The 19,283-nt window shown below is 36.0% G+C and overlaps 1 protein-coding gene across 6 annotated transcripts in view; it reads left to right on the top strand.

Annotated features, from left to right (window-relative positions):
• Positions 1 to 19,283, top strand: part of GRIK2 (glutamate ionotropic receptor kainate type subunit 2) — a 641,615-nt gene that overhangs the window by 159,075 nt on the left and 463,257 nt on the right. The gene's annotated exons all lie outside the window — the stretch shown is intronic.

The following is a 19,283-nucleotide window of genomic DNA, read 5'->3' on the forward strand; positions in this document are numbered from 1 at the left end:
ACCATACCAAGAAGATTGTGTTTGATGCACAGAATCTAGAAGAAGTGGTAGCATCTTCCTTTATTTATTTTATTTTTTTAGCATCTTCCTTTAAAAGGCATTTCTTTCTGTCAGCAAATGTACATAAAAGATAGTAGCTTGTACTATTTCAAGCATTATGCATAAATTCAAAGCATTTACAAGTCAGCAATTTTTTAGGCCCTACTTAGAAGTAGCTGTTTGGAAAGATCATGAGGCATTTTAGCTTTTTTTACAGTATATTATTATATAATAACTCTAAGACTATAAATGACCTCACAGCTCAAGCAGGAAAATAACTAAACTATGAAACATTAATGTTTCCACATAAAATGAAAATTCAGTGATAGTAAGAATGCTACATTAGGTAACGATGGCCCATTCTACTTTTAGAATGTCACCAGTGGCTATTTGCTTTAAAGGCTGTCATGTGTTTAGATTACCACTGATTTATTCCAAACCAATTGTTATCAGGGTATGTAAGAAAATGCAAACGTCATTGGGACGATACCTTCTGTTATGGGGAACCTCCCTATGTGTTAAGCTACACAAGAAAAGAAAATTATCTTTTAGGGAGAGTTGGATTATCTTCAGTCTGTACGTTTGGAATATATTCTTAGGAACAGGTAAACTCAAAGCCATTTAAAAAACAAGCAACAAACAAACAAAAGGACAGACCCTGAAATGATAGATTTTCTGCTCACCTGGAATAGATCAATTTTGCAAGCACATAGAAGAACATCTAATGCAGGCAAAAATCAATTGACTCCACGAGGAACACTTCTTGTTGGATTAATCTAATTTCCTTCTGTGCCAGTGTGACAGACTTAGTAGATCCATCTGAAGTCAAAGTCTCAACGTAACTTGACTTTGTGAGGCTTTTTTTCTATTCTGACCCATATCCCAGTTAACTACCTGGGAAATGTAAACCTTTCTACCAATACACAAAGGGTGGGCCATAGTTTTTTGGCCTGTGAGGATGTTTCAAATACACTCTAGCAGAATGAAAACCCAGTATGTTTCTGCATGATCTGAATAGCACCATGATAAAAAATAATAATAATAATAAAGAGAGAAAGAACACTTAACAGTTTTTTAGCCCTTACTATGTGCCATGCATTATTCTATAGTTTTTATATGTATTAACTCCTTTATTCCAAATGAAGAACAGCCTTAGGTATTGCTTAAAGACATGGACTTCTGAACTTGGATTCAAACACCAGCATTATCACTTAGCTCTGTGACCTCTTGCAAGTTACTCAACCTCTCTGTGCCTACATTTCTTCATGTATAAAACAAGGATAATAATCCTTAGCCCTTAGAGTTTTTTATAAGAAATGAGTTGTTTATAAAATATTTTAAACTTGGCTGGCCCTCAGCCAATACTACAAACATTTTGTGAGATAACTAAAATGTAATGCAAACAATAAATTGTCAATTACAGGATAACACTTACTAAGGAATTGGCCAAAATATTGCTTTTAATGATGATTTTCACACAATGCCCAGTGATAGAAAATGATTGAGAAAGCAAAGTGTAATAAAGCAGAAGAAGTGCTGGGATCTCAGTGGGACACTGGTTGGGCATATATCAAGAACACAGAGCTGTAATTACTTAAAATAAATAGACAGTAGATTGTGTTGATGGAAGAGTGTCAAAAACTGACACTGAGTTTAGTGCTTTCACCTCTTTTCAATAATTGTAACCATTAGTTTTTCTCTTCCTTTTATCCTCTCCCTCCCCTTCTTCCTTTCTTTTATCTTTTGTTTTAAAAAAATGGAGAAAAAGAATATTACCCAGGGGAAAAAAACAATAGTGATGTTCTTATTATTGAAAAACATGCTGGAGAAATCTAAGAATTTAGAGTAATAGATTATAGAATATATTTTATTCTAAACAGGATTAAGGCATCGTTGTCACGTGTTATCATTTCAGACAAAGCAAGGTGGGCTGTGCTTTTTGCTCTGAAACTGTGTGATGGCTATGTCCTCTTATTGAACTGGGCCTTTGGGGCATCAAAAATGAAAACCAGACCCTGTTCCTATCTTGAAAGTGTGTATGACTCAGTGTGCTGTACCCTATAAGACCTGTGCCTTTGTGGTGAATCCTGTATAAATCATCACTACAGTGTTTCTCACTATTGTCTCTCCTTTCAATAATTATTTTATTTTGGATTCCATAGCTGTGATATTCCTTCCTCTTTTTATGCTACCTCAACATTTTTTCCAAGTCCACTAACCTTCTTTGAGTGCCTCCTCAATCCATGCTCTGTGCTTTCACACAATTTAATCCTCCAAATAGCTTTTTGATACAATTATCATTCCGCTCGTTTTTCAGTTGAGGAAATTGAAATTCAGAAAAGTTAACTTGCTTAAAGTCATCCAACCAGATAGTGGTGGAGCTGAAATTCTAACTCTGGTTTTCTTACTCTACAATCTGCAGATTTCTTCTGAGCCTCGTGTTGAGGTGTACTCAAGGGGTAAATATGGAAAAGTGCCTCCAAATATTGTTTGTGTTTTGTAGAATATAGACCACCCTAGATTTTCTGTTTCTTCAAGTAATGTATTCAAAGCTAAACCAACATTTATTTCTTCATCCTTGCCATTCTTTCCTCTTTTCCTTCTAAAGTTTAACCTTTTAAGCACACCTGATCGTTTCTTAATTTCAGGTTGTGTCCATGACTTAATACTTCTCTGGGAATACTTAGTTATGTTACTGGGGAGATGCTCACAGGAGATTGACCTTTTTTCCTGACTCTTTCAGCAATTAAGTGCTTGTCTGATCTTCTGCCTCCTGGTATAGAGAAGGTTCCAGTACACCACCTCCCTAATATTTCTTTCTCACAAAACAAAGCTAAGCAGTGCTTCTTACCTTTTGTCTCCTAGAGTCCCTAAAGGCCCAGTAGGCTGTGTGCATGTTTTCAGTTTGAGTAGCTTCATTATGTGGCTTATTTTAAGAGCAAATTTCTTGGAAGTTTACTGTTTTCTTTTTTCAAATGTTATGAATATTTTGCATTTCCCTCTGTATTACAGAGGTTATTGTTGAAATATAAAGATAGGATATTCTTGGGACACCTGAGGAGGATCAGTTAAACTTCTGCCTTAGGCTTGGGTCATGGTCTCAGGGTCCTGGAATCGAGTCCCACATCAGGCTTCTGGCTCAGGGGGGAGTCTCTCCCCTTACCCGCCCCCCTCGTTCTCTCTCTCTCTCTCTCTTTCTCTTTCACTCGCTCTGCGCTCTCTCTCAAATAAATAAAATCTAAAACAACAACAACAACAACAACAACAACAAAACAGGGTACTCCTCAAATCTTCAAGGAAATATACCTCACCAGATTAGTGTACCATGTTTTTCCTGTGGATTTATTTATCCCAACACAAAGCTACATGTTCTAGGGGGTAGAAGTACCCCACTCAGAAATGCCAACCTCAAGAAGAGCTATGTTTTATCTCAGAACCTGCGCAATTATATTAAGGAAGCCTTTCTGAGAACACATGACAGTGTATAATTATAAAATACATAAGTATGCCTATTTGTGTTTCATAGATAGTTGGCTTGGTTTGGGAGGATATAAAAAGATAGACTATGAATTTGTTAAATAAGCCAATATAGTGCCAATATGTATACTCTTCTTTCATAAAAGCAACATTTTTCCTGGCTAAGATTTTAATTTTGAGTTAATTTGAGATACTAGAGCCATAATTATATCACTTACTTCTTAAGCAACAAACCTTTAAGAGCCTTTCTCATAGAGATTTCCTAAAGATTTATTTAGATTTTATAATTAGTTTTGCTTTTTATAGTTAGCCTTATTACATGTCTGAATTTTTCACTCCTTTACCTCTTCCTTCCTATTTCTATGAGATCAGAATTCTTGCTTCTCTGGGCTGCCATTTAATTCTCAATATGGTTTTCCACACAGATTCCTTTAGCTTTCTCATTCCCCTGCAATGGTGCCCTATCCTTCTCTCCCAAGCAGTGGAGTGGAGTACCCTCTATATCCTAATTATTTTAAATGTATAATATGTCCTTTTCATGGTTTTTCACTTTTGGATTGCAGGCTCTCAAAGGGAATGAATGATTTTTGTTCACTTATGCTACAGATAAGTGATATAAGCTGTGTTGACAAATAATGAACATAAGAAAAATATTTTCTGAGTTAAGCAACTTTATTGTTAAAATGGGAATAAAACATACAGAAATTCCCTCAAAAATTATTTCAGAAATCTGCTTACTTTAAAGCATTGCAGAACAATCACCTCTAAGGATTAATCCGATGCCCTTGGAAATGTTTGAAATTTTATGTTAGCATTTTGTTAAATAATTTTCCACATTTCTAACAATTGGTCTGACTTTTTCTATTAAGTGTTAAGGCTCTTGAAAGATCTTCTCCTTCATATACTGAGGGACATTGTAGTAGAGCAGTTAAGAGCAAACATCAGAGACAAATTGAAGGTATTAAATCCTGGTTTCACCACCTATCAGCTACGAGACCTTGAGAAAATTATTTAATCTTTCTGTGCCCTAGTTTTAGATCAGAGGATAATAACAATTCCTGTACACAGGATTGTGTGTGGGTTACATTTGTGATACACATTAAAGAATATAGAACAGTGCCTGACATATTGCAAGTGTGCATATTAGTTAATATTGTGCTATGATATTATTTTATTATCTCCTGAGTTAAACTACTAATAATGCCCTAAAACTCTAGTGTCCCTTTCATGCCCTGTGGCTTTTCTATTTTCCTATAACTGTCATCTATTTTTGCTTCTCTAGCTCATGTCTCATTATGAAATAGATGTCTGCCATCTGTAGTATTGTATTTCCTGTTTTCCCCTGCAACATGTGAAATCAGTGAAAGCAGCTAAATATTCTAACTATCCTCTCTGTTATGTGCATTGCCAATTAGTAATTTCTTTCATAGCATCATCATCATCACCGTCATCACCATCATTGATTATGATGATGATCTCATTATATCTAACATTTACTGAGTGCTTAGGACCTAAGGAACTAGTCCAAGTGCTTTACATTTATTGAATAATTTAATCTTTAAAAAAGCCACAAAAAGTATGTAATAGTGTCCTCAGTTACAGATTTTGAAATATGGAAGGAGTATAGTTACTCTTCTTGTTTCTGTCTTACCTTTGCACTGACTCTGAGAACCATTATAGCTGAAACATTCCCTTATAGATGATCCACTGTCCCTTCCCTACTGAAGATGACACAAGACCATTAAATGGATGTTGCCATGTTCATCATTTCCCACATGACAACTTTGAAGATTATTTTAGGAGATTAAGTCTCCAATACTTGAACACAGGGATTAGTCTGATTGGATTTGGCAGATACTAAGCATGTACAACATAAATTGTGACATAGAATGAGAATGAGTTGCTGTGTGGGTTTGTGACTTATGCCTCTTGGAACGATAAAATGGAGGAGGTCTAACAATAATAAATTGAAAAAAAATGGCCTCTACTATTGCTCTGTGGTAGATGGGGCCAGCCTGGTGGGGTGGGAGGAGAAGGCTTGGCACTTCACAGAGACAGATGCTTGAATGGATTTTGCAGGTGGTTTTATGCTCATTCATGGTGGGCTCATTGGCAGATCTTTCCCTTGGCTCTTTTAGCTCAATCTCCGCTTGAGATGACGCTGTGTATCTCTGCTGGTGATATACATACAATGACCTTGCCAATATTTGACCAGTTCACATTAGGATATATTTTTATTTTCATCTGATTTCAGTGCGGCAGGTGTTTTTCTTTTAATTTAAATTTTCAGAAAGCCATGTTATGGATAAAATTTCCTTGATTGCTATTATGATTCTGCCATTAAAATGCAGGTTAAGAATAGGTTAAGAATATCTGCTCTTGTTGACGTATTTTAAAAATCTCATATGCAATATCTTAGGCTGAAATAATGAGAGCCGACACTTGCTGTGTAGTCAGAGTGTCAGTGTTTCAGCAGCTTTACCTAGATTGTAGCTTTTATCTCCAAAATGATCCAATGAGAAGGGAACTATAATTATCCCCATCTTATCCATGAGGAAAACAAAATACGGAGGGGTTAAACCTGAGACTGCTCAGGAAGTAGCTGAGTAGGACACTAAACCCAGGCTTCTGTTTCTGAAACCCATGTTCTTAACCTGACACCACCCCCTTTTGGACAGCTATCCTTAGGCAGGGGGCTTCACTGCACAGACTTTTTGAGTAGCTGTCGATCACAAAATGAGCTAAAAGCTCTTTCACAGAGACATACAAAATTATAACTTGAAGTTGTTTTTCTGTGTTTTCTGCTTTTTACCAGCTTGAGAATAGGAGACCTAAGTTTTTATTTTAATTAGTAACATTGAAATACATTAAATAGAATCTGTGGCAGCAGCTGTGTATTCTCACTTTGACTTGAAAACTACATTCATTGATATCTTTTTAGTCTTTGGAAAGAAATCTATTGTCCATTATAGCTGCTACTGCTCTGAACCCTTTAGATAATTGTCCATGCAAGAGTCTGTTCTCTCTTCTTTGGGAAAATAACAATGGCATACTGTACTTCACAGGTGCAAAAACGAAATGATTTGCTCCATCATTTAGTTTGCTTAATTTACAGCTTTTTATGTTTAATTATGTCTATTGTTCATAGATTGGATATTGAGGATCCAACAAAGATGATATTTTGAATCAGCTTTGTAATGTCATTGAGTAGGTCTTACACTGCAGGATACTTAAATCTTTTCTCCAATTGCGACAGTTTGGATATCCTCAGGGGTTCCGAGCTGTCTTCAATTATGCCAGCTGTCTGAATGTGGAATGTAAAACTACTATTACAGTGGGGAATTAAATATTATTTGGCCCAATTTTACCTTTCTAGTCAAAAGTGAATAGCATGTGCCTGCATATGCAGTGAAAGTAGACAGATGTAGCATGTGCAAATATGCTATGGGTACAATTTCCCTTTCAAAGCATTTATGATTTGGAGAGAACACCCATCTGCCACTAATAAGTTGAGTAACCTTGGGTACATTCCTTTACCTTTCTGGGTTTCTCTTTCCCTAACTGTAAAATAAAAAGGTTATTATAAATCTTTTGGAAGCCATTTGGGATAGAATCATGAATGTTTTGTGACCTTGAGAATTTTATTATTCTTACCTCTGTGCTGCTTCTGCTCCAACAACCTGAAGAAGCCTCAGGTCAGCACCCACTTACGGCACACCTCTTGATTCTACAGTTGCCCTGAGAATGGACATCTATAGACAAGTCACTGTGATCTCAAACCTCCTCCTACCTTGTTACCCTTAGAGAAGCATGTTTCCTGAAAGCTTGTCCAGAAAAAATTCAGAATGAAATCTATAAGAAGATGGGATTTTTTAAGATTTTATTTTTACTTATTTGAGAGAGAGAGAGAGAGCATGCACACAGACAAGTAGGCAGGGGCAGAGGGACAAGCAGACTCTCCACTGAGTGTGGAACCCCATGCCACATGGGACTCGATCCCAGGACCCTGAGATCATGACCTGAGCCAAAGTTAGTAGCTTAGCCAACTGAGCCAGCAAAGTGCCTCTGGGATTTTTCTTTTTGAGGCTGGGGCACAATAAGCTTCCAGCCAACTATACAAGGTGTTTTTCTTATTTGGAATTATTTCATACAGCATTTATAAGAAGGTGGCTTAGGTGCTATTCCTGGCTGTGAAGCTTTGAGAGGTGAAGTTCACTTTTTTGAGCCCATAAAGACTGTTCATCTTTGAATGCCATCTTAGGTTATATATAATTTTTGTTTATTTATTTGACAGAGAAGGAGCACAAGCAGAGGGAGTGGCAGGTAGAGGGAGAGGGAGAAGCAGGCTCTGTGGGGAGCCCGATGGGGGCTGGATCCCAGGACCCTGGGATCATGACCTAAGCTGAAGGCAGACACTTAACTGACTGAGCCACCCAGGTGTCCTATGCATAATTTATTCTATTATTCATTTTTATCACTATATATAGGCACGGAGACCTAGGGAATAGGGTTAAAGAAAAAAATTAGAGTAAGAAGACACTGTGGGATTTTTTTTTAAAGATTTTATTTATGTAGAGAGAAGAAAAGAGAGAGCGCATGAGCAGGGTGAGGAGCAGAAGGAGAAGCAGTCTCTGTGCTGAGCAGGGAGCCCAATGTGGGGTTTGAGGTGGACTTCAATCCCAGGACTCTGGGACCATGACTCAAGCCAAAGGTAGATGCTTAACCAACTGAGCCACCCGGTGCCCCCTGTGGGACATTTATGCTCAGAAGTCTATATCTATTTTCAGTTAGTTACTGGATATGTCTGTATCTGGAAATAGCTGAATCCCAATTATATTCATTCATTCATTGAAAAACAAGAATTTTTGGTGCACCTAGCATATGTCAGGCATTTTTCTAGACCTTAGGAACACAGATGTGAATAAGACAGATAAAACCTTTGATATTGTAAGTTTTTATATGCCAAGAAGAGTCATCTCTGAGATAGGAACTTTCACCCAAGTATCATCTTTATACCCACTTATGTAATTCTCCCCTTCACTGGTTGGAATTTTCTCTTGTCACCACAGCCAGATAGTACGAGGAACCAGTGAAGTATTAGTATAATAGACTTTGTGATTGTGTAGTATGATTATATCGTGGCCTCTCACTTTCTCATCTGTGTCAAGGACTATGAGATGGGAAGATTGGCATAAAGTTTCAGCATCAAGTACAGTGATGACCTAAGGTTACCAGTTAATCATAAATAAGAAACGTTGGGTAGGGCAGCCCAGGTGGCTCAGCGATTTAGCCCTGCCTTCAGCCTAGGGCCTGATCCTGGAGACCTGAGATCGAGTCCCAAGTTGGGCTCCCTGCATTGAGACTGCTTATCTCTCTGCCTGTGTCTCTGCCTCTCTCTCTCTCTCTCTCTCTCTATCTCATGAATAAATAAAATATTTTTTTTTAAAAAAAGGGGGGGATGTTGGGTAAATTTGAATTTGGTCTATCATCAGATTTGGTCGTGGTGGGGAGTGATTACAAGAAAGGGAAGCGTGTGTGGTTTTCTTGTAGTGCCATTTCTGGGGGGTGGGTAGGAGAGAAGGACTATCCATCTACTGGTATTTTAGGAAAGACAAGACCTTGGAAGTGGGAGTAAATTTGTAGGCATAATGTGCAAATCACATATTCCTGTCATTTGGCAGTTGAGGAAATTTGAACTGAAAGATTTCAAATGAATTGTCAGAATTCTACAGAAAGTTATTCAGAAATTTTTGGTGCTGAAAGTTTGAGGTGGTGACTTTAACATTCTCTACTTTCTGGTTTTGAGAGGGCGGTCCTGAGTTTCTATGCAGAGGATCTCTATTCCTTGCTTTTTTTTTTTTTTTCCTGAAAATATATTATGTCTCATACTACACAGCCTCCTGTTTATGCTTTAGCTAGATTTTTTTTTGAGTAAAACTTATGAATTCTCTCCCATCCCTACATTATCTCCTCATTTTCAGGGAGGCCATCAATAAAAAAGTTAGAGAGGATAATCATTAGAAGATCTTGAAGAGTGGTCCCTACCCATCTAAAATTTGTCCCTTCTCCTTTTTGGCATTATATATGGGTAGGAAATCTCAGTGTGTTCATTAGCTTCCCTAGCCTTTGGGATAGTTCACTGCACACAATGTGGCTCTAATCATGATGCTCTGCCCAGCACAGATGTGTCTAACCTGCTGTCTGTACACCTGAGAATTGGAAAGGTAATGTGCTCAGCATTCTATTATAAGCTTATTTCTCTAGGCACATTGAAAGCCACTAATGAAAAAGCTTCTCTTGCCACCTGAGGCTTCCTTTTACTCTTCTATTCGTGTTCAGAGATGATCAATAGGAAATACTCTCCAAACACTCTGAAGTTGAAACTATTGGACTCTGATAAGTTTGGGTAGTTCTGCACAACAGCATGCTCTTTAACTCCCACTTGTAATCATATTGGAAATGTACGTGATCGAATTACTCATCCTTCAATTCTGTCCCTGTGAATACTTCATCCTCACTCATCCACCAGTCCAGGCCAGTTCACTGTCAGGCACTGAGAGGGAAGTTTAAATGTCTCCCAGGAGCCTATATTTTTGGAAAGGAGACAGAAAAAAACATTTGGCATAAAATATCATGAACACCATTATAGAGTTATACACAGAGTACCAAAAGCATTATATAACATAACAATAGGCGTTCAAAGTGATTGTCCTTTGTCATTCAGAAGTAATAAAATGTTTTCAAGATTCTAGATGAAAAGATTGGAATTTATCAAATTAATCATAAAAAGAGTGAATTTAAAATGTGTTAATTAAAGGGATATGTTTTAGTTCTGGAAACTGCCATTATTTAAAATATTTTATTTTCTAGAAATTTCTGATTAGTAAAGACTTTTTTTTTTTTTGTACCTTGCTATAACCTCAGCATTTACAGCAGTTCCTAGTACAAGCTAACTAAATATCTAATGAATAAGTGAATTATCCTTAAATGAAAAAAAAATATCTCCATCAGAATTTTATTACAGATTCATACCAGAAATGACCACAGGGAGATTAAAGTCAAGGGCTTACCTGTGCAGAGAATTAATAAGACCAAAGTCAAAGTTTCCTCCCTTGTATGAGCAAGTTGAATTGTGTCAGGGAATGCAGCAGGGAAAGATATTTGGGGACTCAGCTGAAACAACCAGGTTCTGCAGGCCATAGATAAAATTTTAGAGAATTGGAAGGAGCCACAGTAGTCAAAGTAATAGGAATATGGACTAAAATAGAAAAGGGCCAGAATATGCCTTTAACCTTTATGAGGAGACATCTTAAGTCCCAGTGCTCAGTCCATGCTTCCCTGACTATACAACTTTCCAGAAAAACTGCCTACTGACAGGTATAGCTGTCTAGGTGGACTGGTATCGTTTGGGCCACTTTCCTGTCCATACCTGGTGAGATCTGAATAGGCTCCTGATCCCATGGGCAGCTAACCCATTCTTCCATGCCTGAGCTGGTATCAGCACTTGAGGTGTGTCTATCTATGTAAGCAGGGGCTAAAACCACTGGTGGGGGAATGAAATTAGGAAAGTTGTGGGTAAGGTTATGAGGGAGTAGAAGTCAGAATGAAAAGAGCAGAGTTATACAGGATGAGAGGAGACCCCAAATGAAAGAGATACCAGTCAGCCCCAGAGAGACAAGAGGGACGGGTTGCCAAGTCACCTGAAGACTTTTTATTCCCTGTACCCATGTCCTTAGAATTCACCGCCCCATGATCCTGGCACGCTTAGACACCCACACACAAGATTTGTCCTTTGCAATCCATCCACAGGCTGATTAAAATATTCACAAGTGCTGATTTGTTGCTGTTGGAATATTAGGTGCAATTAATCAAGAGAATTGTGTGGGTCAGAATGTTTCCATCATTATATTTAGAAGAAAATTCAAATCTCTTCTAACTGCTCCCATATCTACCCCTGTTTGGGTTAGGTGACCTTCCAGAGCTATGCATCACACTCTGTATATATCACTTCACAGCAATCAATATAGCTTTGAACTGTGCTCTTAATGGGACTCATGTATTCTCCACTAGAGGGTGGGCTCCTGGGAGTAAGGTTGTGACTTACTTATTTTTCCGATTTTAGTGCCCATCATAAGTACCACAAAAATGCCCAGCACTGAATATGTTTTTGACCTATGTCTGCTAAAACAAAAAAAATCTTTACCTGTATGTAGAAAAGATAAACTGTGTTGTTAAATACACTAATTTAAATTTTGAATCTTGGGCACCTGGGTGGCTCAGTGGTTGAGCATCTGCCTTTGGGCTCGGGTTGAGATCCCTGCTGAGTAGAGAGCCTGCTTCTCCCTCTGCCTCTCTCTTTGTGTCTCTCATGAAGAAATAAATAAAATCCTCCAAAAAAATTAAAGAAATGATAAATTCTGAATCTTTTCCCAAATCAAACATATTTATATGTAACCACTCAAAAGTGAATGGATAATATGTGATAGAGTTACAGTGTAACTGGCTAATCTTGTAACTGGATAGAAAAGACAAGAAAAGGATACAACAGTGAATTGCAATTCAATTTAATTTTTATATCATTCCTGATCATCTTTTCATACTCATAGTTGAAATACTATTGAAAAAAATTTCAATACTGAATACAGAAAGTATGCTGTTTACATGCCTTTTACTGAATATTCATTAGTTTTGAGAGTTTCCTTCCACACTAGGGCTTGATATTTGGGTTTTACTGCTTTTGTTGTGACAATGCTTTTTATGCTGGTGACTCGAAACAAAAGTCATGTTAGTCTTCAAAATAAATGAGGTTTTCACACAATGATTGGGTATTTAGAGGTGTGCTGTACTCTAGTAAAACTAGTTTCCAGTCACCTCTCTGTTGTAATTATAGGGTCCTAGGAAAGGTTAGTGGTACACAGTCCCTTATGGCAAGCAGCATGCATTTGGTGGCTCTCTTGATTTTTAGAAAACAACTGGAGGTAGTTTTTGGCTCTTCTTTTCAATGTCAAGTTTGACATGTTTGCATTATGAGACATGTAGGTATTTTAGAGTAACTTCTATATCCAGAGGTGTTTGGCCTTCAAAATTAGTTAAGAGAAAGACACATCCATAACTGAACATTTTTATCCAAAATTTTAAGTAATTGTCTTTCTGTTGGGTACATTCTTTCACTTACAAGAAACATTTATAATATGCATTTATTTAATCCAGAATTATAATATTTTGTAAAACTTTTGAATATGAATTGGTTCAGTAACTTTTACTTTTTAAATTATATTTTCATGTATGTGGAAACATTTTTAAATACTTGGTCATTTAGACAGCATTATTTGATTTAATATTTTACCTATTTCTGTTGAGGTAAGTACAAATATAAACATTGGTAATGAATAGAGAATTTTTTAAAAAAGTCTTTTATATGAGTAATAAATATCTAGCTAACCATTGGGACACTATGTATTAATATAAGAAAGAAAACCAAAATAAATTAATTAATAATGAAGGAGAAGGAGGACAATAGGAACAATATTATGAATGGACTATTAAATGCTGAAGTTTTCTGTAATTGATTACACTATTTAATGTTAGCATTTAATCAGAAGGTGCTGGAACAAGTACATTTTTATTTTTAATGATATGTATATTGCAGATGTATCTCCAAATTGCAAATGTCTATATATCTCCATAAATGCTAATCATAAGGACATGACACTTTTGAAAGTTATCCAAAGGTCTTTTTTCTATAAAACATTACAATAGTAAAAGTTTCATCTCTTCATTTAGTATTCTTACTTTAATTAGCAGATTTAGCTAATATAATAGATTTTTAAAGTTGATTTGTGAAGAAATACTACTATCACTCTGTGATATATAGGTAATATTTTAAGATTGTTTCACAAATTTAACAGCTCTTCCTTCATATGCATTTGCTGTTTTTTTTTTAATTCAAGTATAGAAGAAATATGTCAGAAGGAAAATGATTGAACTATAGGAAGCCATCACAATAGCTGCTATTCACTGAGAGCTTACCCTGTGCCAGGCACCTTATTAAATGGTTTATGTGCAGCAGGTTGTTTTATCTTCACAACAGACCTGTGAGATTGATGCTATTATCCCCAATGGACAAAAGAGGTAACAGGTGTGGACAGTGTAAGCCTCTTGCCAAGATCACTTAGCTGGTAAATGGTGGATTGAGTATTTAAACAGGTCTGTTGAATGGCAAACCTCAGGCTCTTAATACTATATTTTATGATATTTTAAAATACTATATTTTAGGAATCTGCTTCATGATGATATTTTGAAGAAGAAAAACAATAAAATGAATGTGTGGTGCTTTTCAGAAGATTAGAATAAGAAACTTTTAAGTATCACTAGAATTTGAAAGAAAGTTCTGTAGAATTTTGAAATTATTTTCATGTAAGCTTTTGGCTATAAGCACTTAAATTTTTAAAATCTTTGTTCTGTATACTTAAGCCACATTTTTCTGGAGGAGATAATTTTAAATTCTTGAAAAATTAGGTTTGGAGTTAATACAGTCTAAGATAGTAAACTTATGTATATTGTATAACGTGACATGCCCTGTTAATTATTTTTCTAGATTCCCACTGACCTCAGATTTCTTGACTTAATGTTTTTAGACAATTTAAGTATCATGAAAATTAAAGGTGATATTCCTGATTCTCAGGCAGAGTAAGATCCTTAAGTATTTTCTGCTGCAAAGTCAAAATTAAAATTCATCTAGTTTTGGTGCTAAGAACAATTAAAAATATATGTGTAAGTAATGGTTTCTAACCAGCTCATGACTTAGAGAACTCTCTAATAACTGAGGTGTTTTGTTAACCAGATACCTATTTATTATGTGTATCTGATATATTAGGGTTCATTGAGTTGCTACTTAACTATGGGACTTTAAATATCTAGCATCAGTTCAATGAAGTGGGGTTTTTTTTGTTTGTTTGTTTCTTTTTATTGTATAGTCATGTGGCCTTCCTTAATTCCATACCCATTGTTTTTTTTTTTCATATTCCCATTCCTAACTCCTGTTCATGAAGATGACAACAGAATCATCACCACCTAATTCACAGAAACCACCCAATAAGTAATGAAGATTCGTAATATTTCTCATCTACAACAGAAAACTTCTAGTGTGACACTTCCTTTTTTTTTTTTTTTTTTTTTGCCTTCCAATCACAGAGGATGGACAGTTCCTCCTCACTTTCAAGCTACCTGTATACCCGGCATCTCTTCTTTTTCATCTTTCTCTACACCAAACCAGTACTCCTGTTATTTGGTTTCTTAAATATCTACTTCCAGCTTATAAAGTCACTCAACAGTACCTTCTCCTTAAATTCCTTCCTTCATCATTGCATCCCTTTAAGTTTACTCTCTAAGCTCTTAATTGCCCTTTATCAACAAAGTGTAGCGAAAGTTATCTACAGTTTTCCTATCTAATTACCACCCACTCCTTCCTTAATCCTTTATTATCTGGCTTCTACTCACAGCACTGCAGTAAAACCATTCTTACGAAGGTCATCACTTCCCTCTAAATAGCCAAATCCAACTTCCTATGCTCTGTGCTCATTCTGCTCAACCACTTAGAAGCCTGTAGCCTTCCTATCCATCCAAGCCTTCCATATTTGATAAACGTTCCTTCAGTGCCCATTATGTTCAGGGCCTTGGGTTTCAAAGATGGTTAAGGCCCATGCATGCCCACCTGAAGCTCCCATTGAAATGGAAGTGACTGATGCAAAAACAGTTACCACTTAGGGGGATGACAGCTCTCATGCACCTGTTTGTCAAGTAAGACATTGTGGGGCCAAGATGGGAAAATTCCACAGAAGAAGTGGCATCTGAAGGGATTGGTGGGTAGGAATTCCAGGCAGATTAAAAGGGGCAAGGCAACATGGAGTTGAGAACCAGCACAGCATGTTTTGGAAATAGAGTGTGGTTCAAGCTTATAATGCCTGAGGATGAGATGTAAGTGAGTATAATGGGAATTGGAAACAGTTCAGGGCCAGATCACAGATTTGATATTTTTTCCCATTGCCCCTGTTCCTTCCATTTAATTCTTTTTTCCTTGGTTGACTCCCGTTTTTTTCAGGCTAACCCTCAAAAATTGCTTTCCGTGATATGGCACCATTCTGCACCCAGTCCAGGTGATGATATCTATTTCATGTCTTCAACCATTACATTAGACACACAGAAATATTAGATATTAGAAAATATTAGTGTAAACTGAGGTCAGAATAAAGGTAGTTGAAGGTCAAAATAAAGGTAGTCCTCTTCCAAGAGCAAGAGTTTAGGAATCAGGGAAGCCTGGAATAGTCTTAAGAAAGAGAGTGTTAGGTAAGAATGAGAGAATTGGGCACAGTCTATGAACAAATCAAGGATTCTGGAAGGTTTTTCCAACTTGCCACTGCTTCATATCAGAGAAATAAGTTTGCTTATTTGGTGTACTGTTAGAAAAGAAGCTTAAGAATTGTTACTTTAGTGTAGAGGTATAGTGCTCACAGCCCAATATCTGTCTCCAATGGTGCCAACAATAGATAGTTTGTGGGATAGCATAGCTCACCTACATCAGACGAGTATTGAGGGACTGGCATATATTCCTCCAATATTCTGTGTTTATTTTACTTTATTAATCCAATGTGAACTTTATCTATAACATATTTCTTTAACTTGCAGTTTATACTGTTTGTTGATGAGTTGGATTTTATAAATTAACAAATTTATGAACAAGTTAGTACTTATTTTGTTTGTAGTAAAAAATATCTTTCTGGGTTTTAGAGTCACTAAAAAAATTCCATTTGACTATAGTTATTAAGTAAGTATTTGGAGGCTTAAAATCAAAGGTCACATGTTATTGTTTCCAGTGAAAGAATAGCATTTCCATGATCTTGACAACTTGGTTTGAATATCATTTGGACACATACTGTATGTAGATAATTGGAAACTGGATATTAAGAACAAAAAAATCTTAGGGGAAATTAAAACCCAGATAAACTTTTAAAACTGAACACTGTGATTATTGACAAATAATTTGGAAGACATTATGTAACTCTAATATAAGCCATTCAAGCATCTCTAAATTCTGTAAATAACTAGATGACCTCTGTAGTAGTAAACTTATTCATTTTCTCAAAGGAAAAAAAAAGGTAAAAATAGACCATGAAATCTCACTATTTGTAAAAGTTTAAGTCAGGTTGTTATTGCTAACAGTCTAAAACTTAACATTTCTATTCATTTCTTATCAGTGTGCTAGCAATTTGAAGATAGGATTTTTTGTGATAAAAAAATAGAATGGTTATTTGGTTGCTGTTCAGCAATGCTTTTTAAGAGAAAATACTGTTCTAAAGATGCAGTGTATTATTTTTTAACTAAAAATGGTAAAGATATTTGCAAAAATATCTACCATAGTTAATGTTCTGAATAATGTAGACTTGGGAACATAAATGTTAAATAATAATGTCTATACTACAGGGAATGGGAAATAAATATAGACTTTAGTTGTATATATACCATTATCATTCATTTAAGACCTCAGTTATGGGTCAGTCATTATGGGTCAGGTGATGAAAGAACTGAGACAGCAACCATGGAGTCTAAAAACATGGATCCTGATATAATTTCAATAAAGTTTAGAGTATTTCTTTTGCCAAGGAACATAAAAGCTCTAAGGAGGCTATTTGTATATTTGAGATAACTAGGCCTAGGGTGAAGGTCAAGGAAAGCTCATTTAAGAGATGCAACATCTCAGCTGGTATGTTTGTATGAATAGTTTGTGATAGAATCAAATGAATTCCATTCAAAGGAAAGGACTTTAGAGGAACTCTAAATGGCTAGTGTGGCTGGAAAGTAAAGTGTTAGGAGGTGAGAATGAATATGTAAGCAAGGGGTAGACAGAGACACTTGTGCTTTCTGCTAAATAATTAAGCCCTTATTTTGAAAACTCTAGGGAGTCATTAAATGCTGAAAAAACAAGAAAATATCACAAATATATATCTTAGAAATTTCATGTGGGAAGCATTAAGAAGGATATAAAAAGAGCAGTAAGATGGTTTAGACAGAGCAGTTGGGAAGCCAGTAGTATACAGACAAATAATAATGAGAACATAGACTATGAGAGCAAGGATGGAAATGCAAAATAAAGGATGTATATACAAATATACAGATGGAAAGAAACATCTCCTGTACTTGGGTACTGGAAGTGAGATAAGTAGGGATGAGGGAAAATCAGAGGAATTGAACTTAGATATTTGGGGCTTATATGGGGGTCATGCTGATGCTTTATAATGCAAAAAATTTAGAAGAAAATTATTTTGAACAAAAGTGAGACTTCAGTTTTAGGTTCATGTAGCCTTCTACATTCCTGTGGCATGCCAGAGATAAACAGTGGACAGGTAAATATTAACAGTGTTAAAAAAAAAAAACACAAAATTTGGGGTGCCTGAGTGGTTCAGTCCATTAGTGTGTGTTTTTGGCTTAAGTCATGATCTCAGAGTCCTGGGATGGAGCTCTGCATTATCTCCTTGATTGGTGGGAAGCCTGCTTCTCCACTCTCCCTCTGCCTGCTGCTCCTCCTGCTTGTGCTCTCTCTCTCTCTCTCTCTCTCTCTCTGTCAAATAAATAAACAGAAATCTTAAAAAAAATCAACTTTGTAAATTTGAAGATCTTATTGTCTTTATTAAATAATTCATAAATTGGGCAGTATGCCATCTAGCAAATAGAGGGAGAGGCTCAAGGAATTGTGTAAATGGAAGGTTTTATAGGAAGGAGGGTAAGACAAGAAACTTATAAGAAGAAAAAAAAAAGGTTTGTTCTAGACATGGCTACTTTCCCTTAGAAGGAAGCTCAAGGAGTCTTATGCAGATCACCTCATCTTTCTTTGGAGGATAAAGAACACCATGTGACAGACTCATCGGAATATTTTTGCCCACCAGAATATTTCTGACTGACCAGGTGAGACTACATTTCTAGGGGAGGTTGAAACTTCAATTAGATTACATATTAAGCCCTGGTTTAGTGACTTGGGGCCTTAACCTAAGCAATGCCATTTTATGTCTATCCTTTTTTTTCCTTTTTTTTTTTTTTTTTTTTAAGGATCAGAGCATGTTAGAGTTATTTGAGCTAGAGAAAAAAGATCTGAGAATCATCCTTGTAAAGGAATAATCAATCCGATGACTTTAGTCTAAATTAGTTGCAATACAGAAAGAGGTCAAGAAATGTTCTTGAACCATACTGACTGGATTCAAATCTCAAATTCTTCAGTTACTAACTGTGTAACATTAGAAAGTCAATTAACCTTTTAATATCTAAATTTTTTCATCAGTAAAATAGATATGGTATAATAAAAACTTGTGAAAATTGAAGAGATAATATCTATACTATACTTACAAAAGTAGTATAAAATACTCAAGAAGTATTAGCTCATTCTTAACAAGAGTGTGCAGGAGAGGAAAGCTGGGGTTGTAACCTTAAGAATATCTTCTCTTCAAAGAATGAGAAGAGAAATACTATGCCAAAAATACTGGTCTCAGAGCAAAGGCCAGACAAATGGGAAAAACCATGGAGCACAAGGAGGAAGATAATTTCAAAATTAAGAAAATTATTAAGAAGGCTAAAGGATTTGGAAAATTCAGTATTATAAGTGTATAGTATTTCTACCAGATTTGGCAACTAGAGGTCATCAGTGATGTTTTGGAAATAAAATTATTTTATTGGAAGGTGAAGACTAGAAACTAGAGTACAGTATGTTGGGGAATGGATTC

The sequence above is a fragment of the Vulpes vulpes genome, chromosome 1, assembly GCF_048418805.1.
Source record: "Vulpes vulpes isolate BD-2025 chromosome 1, VulVul3, whole genome shotgun sequence".
Lineage (NCBI taxonomy): Eukaryota > Metazoa > Chordata > Mammalia > Carnivora > Canidae > Vulpes > Vulpes vulpes.